Below are 11821 nucleotides of genomic sequence, written 5' to 3'. Positions count from 1 at the left end.
ACTAGGGCTATATCTCAGATACTATACAAGATTTTAACATGAAACTTCATGGGTGTATAATTATCAATGCACGAGAACCATAACCGTATACTTTCTTACATAACGGTTATTGCCCTTTCTTGTTATTGTTATTTTATGATGTAACTTTTCAGGGCTATATCTCATTTATAGAACCATGCATAAGAACCACAACCCTTCACTTTCTTAAATAAGAGTTATTGCCCTTTGTTGTTTTTGTATGATGTAACTTTTCAGGGCTTTATCTCAGAAACTATAAATACGAGATTTCAACATGAAATTTCATGGGTGTATAATTGTCAATGAGAATAAGTGCCATGCACAAGAAACAATACCCTAGTACATATGTACATGTCTGATGTTACTTTACAGGACTATATCACAGATACTATACACGATTTAAAGATGAAATTTAATGGATGTTAAGATATCAATGAGGAGAGGTGTCATGCACAAAATCTATAACCCTACACTTTCTTAAATAAGAGTTATTGCCAATTTTTTTTTATTTTGTTACTATTAAATAAGTGAGATAAGGGTACAACCCTTCAAATAAACTTTTCTGTTAGTTCTGCACCCATCAATAATCAAAATTTATTTGGCGGGGATATCAATTTAACGAATTTGCTTATTATTAGTCTAAACGTTGAAATAGACTTAATATTTTAAGTAGCAATGAGAATATAAGACACAACAGACTCATCAGTCATCAGTATTATGTTAGCATATCTTTAGTCGGTTACTGAACTAGGGCAAATAAAGTTGAAGTTTATCAGGTGGTCTAAAAGTCCTCACCGCCTAGCAGATAAGTCTACAAAGTATTTTAAAGCCGGTTCATGAACATGAAATGATAAGTCATTTAGGCCATCGGGATTATTTATTTTAAGTCAATATGTTTTTGGAATCTTAAGGCACTCATTGAAAAATACACCACTACATAAATAAATATCTAGGTCAATTGTGATTCTGTCAAGCAATGATTATCATATCAATTATTATCTCCAGAGTTATTCTTTTTTTCTTGCACTTATCATAATCTAACCATCTGCATTATTTTTGCCAAACAGGTGGCTTTGCAATCTGAGCACCACAATCATCAATATTTTTGTGTGGATATAAAGATGTTATAAAAATTAAGGATTATAAAATCTTAAGTTTTATCGTGCTGTACTTGTTTAGGAGATGTGTAATACCAACTGGCTACTTCTGTTTTTAGAACTAAAAGGCACAGAAGGATTTATTAATATTTTGTTGAGTTCTCAGATTAATCGAGCCCAAAGCACTTCCTGCTACACAAACATATTTTCGAGCAACAACACATATTGATAATATCCATTTTAATGCCGTGCGGGTCTTTAAAGTGGAGTGATCGAGTCGCACAGATATGTTTGCCGCACTCCAGGAATCAGAAGTCTGCTTCTCACGACTAGTCTCGATAAACTGAATCATGGGCCTGTCGCAACATTGTGGGATGCTTTTTCATGACCAAACATTTGGCAGTCTGGAAATAAAGTAAAAGTCATTCATACTTAACTTAAACTAGTGACCTGAAAATCAATAGGGGTCATCTGCAGGTCACGATCAATGTACCTATGAAGTGTCATGATCCTAGGCAAAAGCGTTCTTGAGTTATCATTCGAAAATCATTTTACTATTTCGGGTCACTGTGACCTTGACCTTTGACCTTGTGACCTCAAAATCAATAGGGGTCATCTGCAAGTCATGATTAATCTACCTATGAAGTTTCATGATCCTAGGTGTATGCGTTCTTGAGTTATCATCCGAAAACCATTTTACTATTTCGGGTCACTGTGACCTTGACCTTTGACCTAGTGACCTCAAAATCAATAGGGGTCATCTGCGAGTCATGATCAATCTACCCATGAAGTTTCATGATCCTAGGCGTATGCGTTCTTGAGTTATCATCCGGACACCATTTTATTATTTCGGGTCACCGTGACCTTGACCTTTAACCTAGTGACCTCAAAATCAATTGGGGTCATCTGCAAGTCATGATCAATCTACCCATGAAGTTTCATGATCCTAGGCGTATGCGTTCTTGAGTTATCATTCAAAAACCATTTTACTATTTCTGGTCACTGTGACCTTGACCTATGACCTAGTGACCACAAAATCAATAAGGGTCATCTGCGAGTCATGATCAATGTACCTATGAAGTTTCATGATCCTAGGCCCAAGCGTACTTGAGTTATCGTCTGACAACCACCTGGTGGACGGACCGACAGACCGACCGACAGACCGACATGAGCAAAGCAATATACCCCCTCTTCTTCGAAGGGGGGCATACAAACAACAACAGTTGTTTGCAATAAGAAAAGCATATATATTCACTAGATTAAGTGTTCACAAAAAATACTATTTCGGAAAATAAAATTGCAAGAACGATAGTTTGACAGTGAAAAGTATTCATGTTTTATGCATCATAAATATACAATCACATTAAGACACTGAAAAACAACTTTTCATACAAAACAATATAATGGAGCAATGAGAATGCTTTTTTTCATTATATGACACATTAATAAATTAAAATATGAGTAATCTTCTTGTTTAACCTTTTTTCAGGGTTATTTGACAAAAGACTCTATAACACAGTTTGATCCTCAGGTTATGATATTACATATGAAATATCATGTCCTTTATAAATTAAAAGAAAATGCAAGGCTCTAAAAACCAATGCACCAACAGAAAGGTACGATGATTATATTCTACATTCTCCCATTATTTTGTTGAATAAAAGTTAATGAAGATCTTTACTAAGCAAACTAGAGCTTTGTCACAGACGTGACAAATACCCCCACGTGCCGAATTGACACAGACTATTTTGCATGCTGTCTTCACAAAACAAGAGAATCAAATTTATGGCTATTTTTAAGAATGATAATGCCATTATCATTTATGGCCATTTCGACCTTTGAACTCTTGAATTCTTTAGCATGACATGCAGTCCAAATGTATGGCCATTTTTTTTACTTTTGAACTCCAAGTGTGACCAAGACCTTGGAGTTATCAACATAATTCTTTCGCATGACACATCGTCCAATGACTGTGAAAAAATGTTATATGTATTTTTAAAATCTCACAATAAATGACATAGTTATGGCCCAGACAAGATCATTTATGGCCAATTTTGACCTTTGAACTCAGTGTGACCTTGAAAATGCAGATAAAGACGTAATTCTTTTGCGCGACACACCGTCCAATAATGGTGAACAAATATGCCAAATGATTTTAAAATCTCACAATGAACAACATAGTTATGGCCTGGACAAGCTCATTTATGGCCTTTTTTTTACCTCTGAACTCAAAGTGTGACCTTGAACTTCGAGATATTGAAGTAATTCTTTCGCGCGACACACCGCCCCATGATGGTGAACAAATTTACTCAATGATTTTAAAATCTCACAATAAATGATAAAGTTATAGCCCGGACAAGCATTTGACCCTTGAACTCCAAGTGTGACCTTGATCTTGGAGATATCGACGTACTTTTTTCACGCAACACACCGTTCCATGATGGTGAACAAATGTACCAAGTTATTTTAAAATCTAACGATAAATGACATAGTTATGGTCCGGACAAACTTTCGGTTTAAAACTCACTAAGTGACCCCGTGACCTAGTTTTTTTTAACCAGCATGACCCATATTCAAACTTGGTCTAAACATCATCAAGATACAAATTGTGACCAAGTTTGGTGAAGATCGGATGAAATTTCGAGACAGACCGACCGACAGTACGACAAAGTGACTCCTATATAGAAATATAAAGCTTATTTATTACCATCAATGCAAACACTCCACAGCTGTTTCCGTGGCGCTGTTTGTTGCAAGGTGGCGCTTTGAACTCTGAACTGATTTTTTCCAAGCCATCTTTCACAATTTGCGCTCGTTGACACATGAACTGGCTGCAACAAATATTTTGTTGGTAAAAATCAACAAAAATCATGTGCCTATATACTTAAGCGGTACTTTATCTATACTAAATTGTTTTGGTAATCAGTTTTCAAACATATATATATATATGTGAATCTATTAACACATTATTTGAAACACATAAGTGTGAGAGATAGGACACAATAATAAATAAGAATGAACTAAGAAAGCAAGCTTAAATTTATATATAGCCTATCATTTTTTAAGTGTTGGTGGTCATTACAAGTTAATATTTAAGATAAAGATCCAAATATAGAAAACAAATAAGATTTACAAAGTTTTTTGAATATCTTGTTTGCTATATTGCCAGATGAATGATAACTGGAACTGGCCAAAAAAGCTCCCTAAATGTGACCTTTGATCTCTTGAACTGACGGACGGACGCACGCAGGCATGGACGGACGCACGCATGACGGACACAGGACCATGACATAAGCCCCACTGGCCTTTGGCCAGTGGAGCTAAAAATCAATTCAGGAAGGGAGGGAGCACCCCTCCCTAACCCAACCATAAAGGCCCCTGGGCATCTGAAATATGATCACAAGCACTTACCGGGTATAATCATATAATAATGATAAAATCCGGTCACCACTGTCGATAAATTGAAAATTGTTATGATTGTGAGATATAATGTAAACATTTGCATACAGATCAATCTTTTTTCTTCAAGCCCAACACAAAATAACAATGCAAAATTAAAGTTTTAAAGGTTTTCAATGGGTACAAATAGGGTATTTATCTGGACATTGGAAATGTTGAAATACATGAAAATATCATCAAACAACTTAAATGTATTTCATTGTTAAAATAAGTTTTTCTTGATTTTTCTCCAAACTTTACACAAAAAAGGGTGATTTCAAAAATATTAAACTAGAAATGGCGCGTCAGAGGCCGACGTGTATCCCCACGCCGCATGTTTGACCCAGGGGTGCCCCAGGGTTGGTAATGGGGCTATGCATAGTTGAAATTGAACGCATTGTCATAAGAGAAGTTCGGTATCAATTAGATGTGAATCGTTGTAGAAATGAAGAAATTATAGTAAAAGGCAATTTTGGGTGGGCGTGGCCTATGTGGGCGGGGTGCCCCAGGGTTGGTAATGGGGCCATGCATAGTTGACATTAACCATAATGTCATAAGAGAGGTTCAGTATCAATTTGAAGTGAATCGGTGTAGAAATGAAGAAATTATAGTAAAAGGCAATTTTGGGTGGGCGTGGTCTATGTGGGCGTGGCCAATGTGGGCGGGGCACCCCAGGGTTGGTAATGGGGCCATGCATAGTTGAGATTATCCGTATTGCCATAAGAGAGGATCAGTATCAATTTGAAGACATTCGGTGTAGTATGGTGCACTCAAAATGTGCAGCTCCATGAGATACACATGCATGCCAAATATCAAGTTGCTATCTTGAATATTGCAAAAGTTATGACCAAGGTTAAAGTTTTGGGACACACACTCACACACACACATAATGACAGACAGGCCAAAAACAATATACCCCCTTTCTTTCGATCCGGGGGCATAAAAATGAGTAAAAATCTCTGAACCGGCCCCACCTCAACCCACATAACTTTTGACCCAAGGGTCAGATCAAAATTCCAAATAGTGCAGGGTCGCACAGATGCTCATAGCTACCATGTGTGTAAGTTTCAAGGTTCTAGTGCTTAAAGTGTAGGAGGAGAAAGTGGCCAGGACAGACGGACGACTGAGATAACCACAATATCCCCAATTTTTCTCTGAAAAGCGTGGGGATAATGAAGCCTAAATGAAAACTTTTCTCAAATTTTAGATGATAAGTTATGGCAACAGTTTTGTTTGTATTGCATAGGGAAAGGGTTCAAGTTTTATAAATGAGTAGGGCCGTTCTGTCAGATGTGATCACTTTTTAACAACAAAAGATGTTAACCAAATGTTTTGATTTTTTTTTTATAAATGTACATGTCTTTTGCACTTAATAAAATCCCATTAAAACATGTTATCAATATTTTGTGTGTTTTGTCAACATGCAGTATGTTCTTAAGAAAAATTTAAATACAAAATCAGAAGTGTTCTAAAAAAAATTATGGAAAACATTGAAATTTTCATGTTTTTTAACACATATTTTTCAAAACTATACTCTTAAAAGTTTTTTTCCTGGCCTCAAAGCAGTGTATCTTAAAGTAAAAAACTCAGATTTATCAAAATATAGGATGGCCTTCAAATATATGTGAAGTTTCTTTTTTATGATACATGTTTATATTTTTTTATAATATTTGACCTCGTTTTCTATAATATGTGTCTTGTTCTGATAAAACTGGGCTAAATTCATGTGCGTAAAGTGTCGTCCCAGATTAGCCTGTGCAGTCCGCACCGGCTTATCAGGGACGACACTTTCCGCTTAAACTTGATTTTCAGTAAGAAGGGACTTCCTTCAAACTAAAAATACTGTAAAAGCGGAAAGTCTCGTCCCTGATTAGCCTGTGCAGTCTGCACAGGCTAATCAGGGACTAGACTTTCTGCACATGAATTAAGCCCAGTTTTCTCATAACAACACACATATAATTCACTGTTCTATATTTAGACCTTGCTCTCTATATATTAAACATTATATTCTCTATATATTGGACCTTGTTCTTTATAAATTAGACCTTGTTCTTTTTATACTTTATACATTAAACACGATGTCCTCTTACTTGACCTTCCTCTGTAATACAATATATCCTCTATATATTTTGGTAATGTGTCATTAAAAATGAATGAAATAATAATAAGTGCTGTACCTTTGTTTATCGAAGGTTTTAACATGGTTTTTAGTTTAGATGTGTAGGAATTGTACCACAAGGGTGACAGTCTGCGTGGTTTAATTATAAGTGTCTGAAAGACTTTGTCATCAATCATATTTGACATTTGACCATGTTCAACTTTTATTTTGGCTTTTTTTCAGTTGCTTTTGAATGCTTTATTAAATTGAAATTTAATCATTAATTCTGCCAAAATGTAAGTTTGTTTTCACTTTCTGGAGGTTTATAAGAAAAACATTTATTTTGTGTCCCAAGTGTACATGTACAACATTTGTTAACCAACTTCAGGCTAACATTGAAGATTATTGGAGAAACATTTTGATTAAAATTGACATTAATTTGAGAAGAGGAAATGCATTTTTGTAATAATGTTATGGTAAAGTCAAATATACTTCCCAAGTTCCCACACATTATCATTTATATGCTTATATTTTTCTTCTGAAGACAAAATATGGAGACATACCCATATAATAAGAGTACATGTAGTTCACCCCCAGAGTGAAGAAACCACCTATTTCTCTTGGAGATTACACCCTTCTGTGTACTTCTTTCCAGAAAATTGGTGCCTTTGTTTATTTTTTAAAAGCTATCACCTGTCCATCAAACATGATAAAAATTTCGTACACTTGGGACAATGCAATATTTGTCTTGCAAAAAAAGTTTACAAGGATTTGGCATCAAATTTTCAGTACATCTAGTGATAAGCATTAATGGTTTGAAGAAAATGATGTAAAACATTGAAAATTCTATCTTATGAAAAATTTAAAATAACTTTCTTGCATAATGTACACTTGGGACAGGGACAAATTCTGACCACATTTAGTATTCAGCTGTTCAAAATTTACATTAACAAATAATTGTATAAATGTGTAGAAAAAACATGTGACATGTTAAAAGGACACTTTTTGCCTATAAATATTGAAGCACTTTATGATGCCACCTCTTAATATACGTGAAGAGAGTTGAAAATTGTGGCACAAAATTGACAAGAACATCATTGCTTTGAACACTTGCTACAAGAGATATCAACCTAAGTTAGAAGCATTGTTTTATTTTTCTTTAAGCATATGCATTTTTATATTCATTTAATGATGGCAATACCTAATATTTCTGAAAGTTTTATTGAAGTATAGAATTGAAAATTGCCTTTTACATAAAATGTCACGCAAAACCAGTACACTTGGGGCAATTTTAAGGATATTTTTCAATATATTTTGTTAATGAAGCAAGTTATTGAGAAGAATTTTCACATTTAAGTTAATCACATGGAAACACTTCTGTATTTTTTTCCCTGCAAATTGCGTTTAGTTCCTCACTTCTGGTTAAAAACAAACCTGCTACCCTCTGATTGACTGTAAATTTAAACAGCAAACTCCAATACATATTCCTGTTTGTATTCTTGTATGAAAATGTCCACAACATATGGGCGTAGTTACATGGGGACTGAATATTCAAATACATGTAGGTTAAGAAGTACAGTAAATGACATGACAAAATGCTGTTAGGACATATCATCATCCTTAATTCTAAACCAGCTATACATGACATTATTCTTAAGAGGGGCATTTCAGAATAAAGATAAAAAGATACAAACAATTCGCAATGGAAAAATTATTTCCTGCAAATATTTTTTATCAAAATTATTTCCGTCAAGACATGTTGTACAATAGCATGCCATGGTTAAAATGAGTGTGTAATACAATGCCTAATCTCTTTCTGCAAAGTTTGGGAAGTCTGCTTTAGGGACATTATAATGGAAGGACAGATGAAAGGTAACTCATTATAGTGCCACCAATGTAATTATTATGCATTTTTTTCGCAGTTCAGAGCTGAAAATAACATCCCAGAACTTAATTATGCACTGCCAAGTTATTCAATAAATAGTAAATTGTAAACATTTCAATTATGAAAAATTAAACAACTTGTAATTCAGACACAACTCACATTTTACCTGTTGTTAGCTTTGAACAAGCTAATAGGCCTCGATGAAAAATAATTTACATTGAAAATGAGAAAAGTCCTCGAGAACTCAGTGCCCCAGATAATTATTTGGGAAAAAGGGTTTTCAACCATTGATTTTGAAAAATAGGGTGATTCCATTCTTCATATAGAGTGAAATGAGTAATAAAAATGCATACCTTTAAATAATTGCTGATTTACTTCCGTTGACGCTGCACACTTGTATTGATTCAATAGAACTGTAAACTATCATCATAAATTTTAATAAACTGATGTTTCGTAATATCTTTAATCCTTGAAACTGTCCATGATATAAACTTTAAAAAATGTCGACAATTTCTGACCAATGACATGCCTTTTTATACTTTTGACAGATTTGTTAAGTCACAGACTTTCCATCATGTTTTTTGGATGTCAACTCAACTGCTGTATGCACAGTTTCTAACAAAATCGATAACACGAATGATTCGGCACTTATTGGCTCTTGCTTTCTTGATTAAAAAAAGTTTGCGATCGGCTGATATTTTGGCGCAACAATCTCGGACGTCTTTCGACCTCTCTTAGCTATTTTTATTTCGCATCGTAATAGAAACTGAAACTACAGACGCTTTACAAATACATGCACAATGAGCGACGAATTAGGTCAGATTGAAAACGCATTGCGTTTGAATAACTATGACCGTTTGCTAAGCTTGCTGAGTGTAAGCGTCACTGCGTTACGATAATAATTCCAAAGAGAAAATACCTAAAATGAGCAAAGCATTTTTAATCGAAGTTTTGTATTGTGAATTTGCGTAAAAGTCAAATTCGTTGCGTTTTCAATACTCATGATATTGTATTTCTTTGCATTTTTTAATATTTTAATAGGGTGAAAGACGCAGATACGCAGCTTATCTGGGGCACTGAGAACTGGTTAACAGACATGATATTTTGGATAATTGTAAAAGTTAGGACAGCAGATATACATGTATGGGGAGAACGAGAAACGTAAACAATGTTTACCAGAAAGGCACAATCACAGGCACCTGTGTCGGAAGCAATTATTAAGAATCATTAAGAAAGTAAATCGATAGAATCAGAGAACCTACACTTGCGCACCCATTGAGCAAATTTTATCGGTCATCGTCGTGATTTTCGCAAAAGTTTTAACAGCCGTTAGACATTTATGATCGATTTTCTTATTAAGCGAATGGCAACAATTTTTTGATCGACTAGTTTGCAGCCAAAATATAAAGCACTTACCGCGTGTCAATGTTAAACTTTAAACAGGTCGTCACATAAACTTGCAGAAGATGTGAAAAAGGCACCATCATGGCGGCAGCCATTTTTTCCAAACAAACCAGTTTTGCACCAAATGGCAAATATAACAAGAGTTCTGATTGGCTAATGCCATAATCTAAAAATAAATGCTGGTCGAGCAGGATTTTTCTGCTCGAGCAAAAAAAATGCTGGTCGAGCAGTAAATTTGCTGCTCGAGCAGTATTTTGCTGGTCGAGCAGCATTTAAATGCTGCTCGAGCAGCATTTTTTTCTGCTCGAGCAGAAGTTAAAGTTTCGACCCCTTTGGTATCCCATACCATATGGCGCACCAAAGGGGTCGAAACTTTAACTTCTGCTCGAGCAGAAAAAAATGCTGCTCGAGCAGTATTTAAATGCTGCTCGATCAGCATACTGCTGCTCGAGCAGCAATTTACTGGTCGAGCAGCATTTAAATGCTGCTCGAGCAGCAAAATTCCTGCTCGAGCAGCAATATGCTGCTCGAGCAGCATTTATTTTTAGAATAAGCCATTGAACCAGTCAGCCAATCAAATTTGAGCTTACAAGCGGACGACATTAGCTATCTCTACGGAAACGAAATAGACCGGTGTAGCGTCAATATTGTCAGATCGTGAGATCTGACGATTTTCACAGTACCCCCGTGATATTGCTCCGATCAGTCGCCGTGAAAAATGTCAGATTGATGAAAAATAATATTTAACGCATTGTTGTTTCAATTCAACTTTATTTCGCGTTTTAACAGCTTGCAATTATTTTCGGACGTTGAACCTAAACACATTGTTCACAACAAAGATATCAAAACAGTAGTTCTAACACCATGCAAACATTTGAATTTTAAAACGATTTTCGTTTTAAATGTTATATATATCGATAATGTACATGCATTACGTTGTAAAGAAATATGGTAATGCCTAATTTACAGTCATGAGTGTTTCAGTGTTTTAATACAAAGATATAACATTGATTTAAGAAAATATTTTCAGATTATATATATATATATATATATATATATATATATATATATATATATATATATATATATATATTATTTCAGCTTAAAAAAGTTAAAAACTGATTATGAACCAAATTCAGTTCCAGAAATGTATAATCCCAATCGGTGTTTTTATCATTATTTTAACTAATTCACATGTACACTCAATACAGGAAAACTATTGTATTATATTTCACACAATCATAGTTACCACTATCATCATTTATTTAATATGTCAATAAGCTCGATTGGTAATTGTCGGTTCGGCTCGGGTAATGCTTAAAAGTACCCCGTGTACTCTTAAGTATACTTTAATGTACCCCGGGTACGCTAAATATACTTAAACGTACCGTTGGTCTGTCCGTCAGTGCAGTCACTCACAAACTTTTCAGTGCTTTATCTCAGAAACTCTATATAAGTTTTCAACATGAAACTTTATGGGTGTATAAATATAGCTGAGGAGAGGTGCCATGCACAAGAACCATAACCCGTCGCTTTCTGAAATAAGAGTTATTGCGCTTTGTTGTTTTTGTATGATGTAACTAGGGCTATATCTCAGATACTATACAAGATTTTAACATGAAACTTCATGGGAGTATAATTATCAATGCACGAGAACCATAACCGTATACTTTCTTACATAACGGTTATTGCCCTTTCTTGTTATTGTTATTTTATGATGTAACTTTTCAGGGCTATATCTCATTTATAGAACCATGCATAAGAACCACAAACCTTCACTTTCTAAAATAAGAGTTATTGCCCTTTGTTGTTTTTGTATGATGTTACTTTTCAGGGCTTCATCTCAGAAACTATAAATACAAGATTTCAACAAGAAACTTC

At 34.7% G+C, this 11821-nt stretch overlaps 1 protein-coding gene across 1 annotated transcript in view; it reads right to left on the bottom strand.

Annotated features, from left to right (window-relative positions):
- Window positions 1–11821, bottom strand: part of LOC127877884 (putative phosphatidate phosphatase) — an 87647-nt gene that overhangs the window by 6973 nt on the left and 68853 nt on the right. The gene's annotated exons all lie outside the window — the stretch shown is intronic.

The sequence above is a fragment of the Dreissena polymorpha genome, chromosome 4 (assembly GCF_020536995.1).
Source record: "Dreissena polymorpha isolate Duluth1 chromosome 4, UMN_Dpol_1.0, whole genome shotgun sequence".
In the NCBI taxonomy this organism is placed as follows: Eukaryota; Metazoa; Mollusca; class Bivalvia; order Myida; family Dreissenidae; genus Dreissena; species Dreissena polymorpha.
This window is presented reverse-complemented; position numbering and strand designations above follow the sequence as displayed.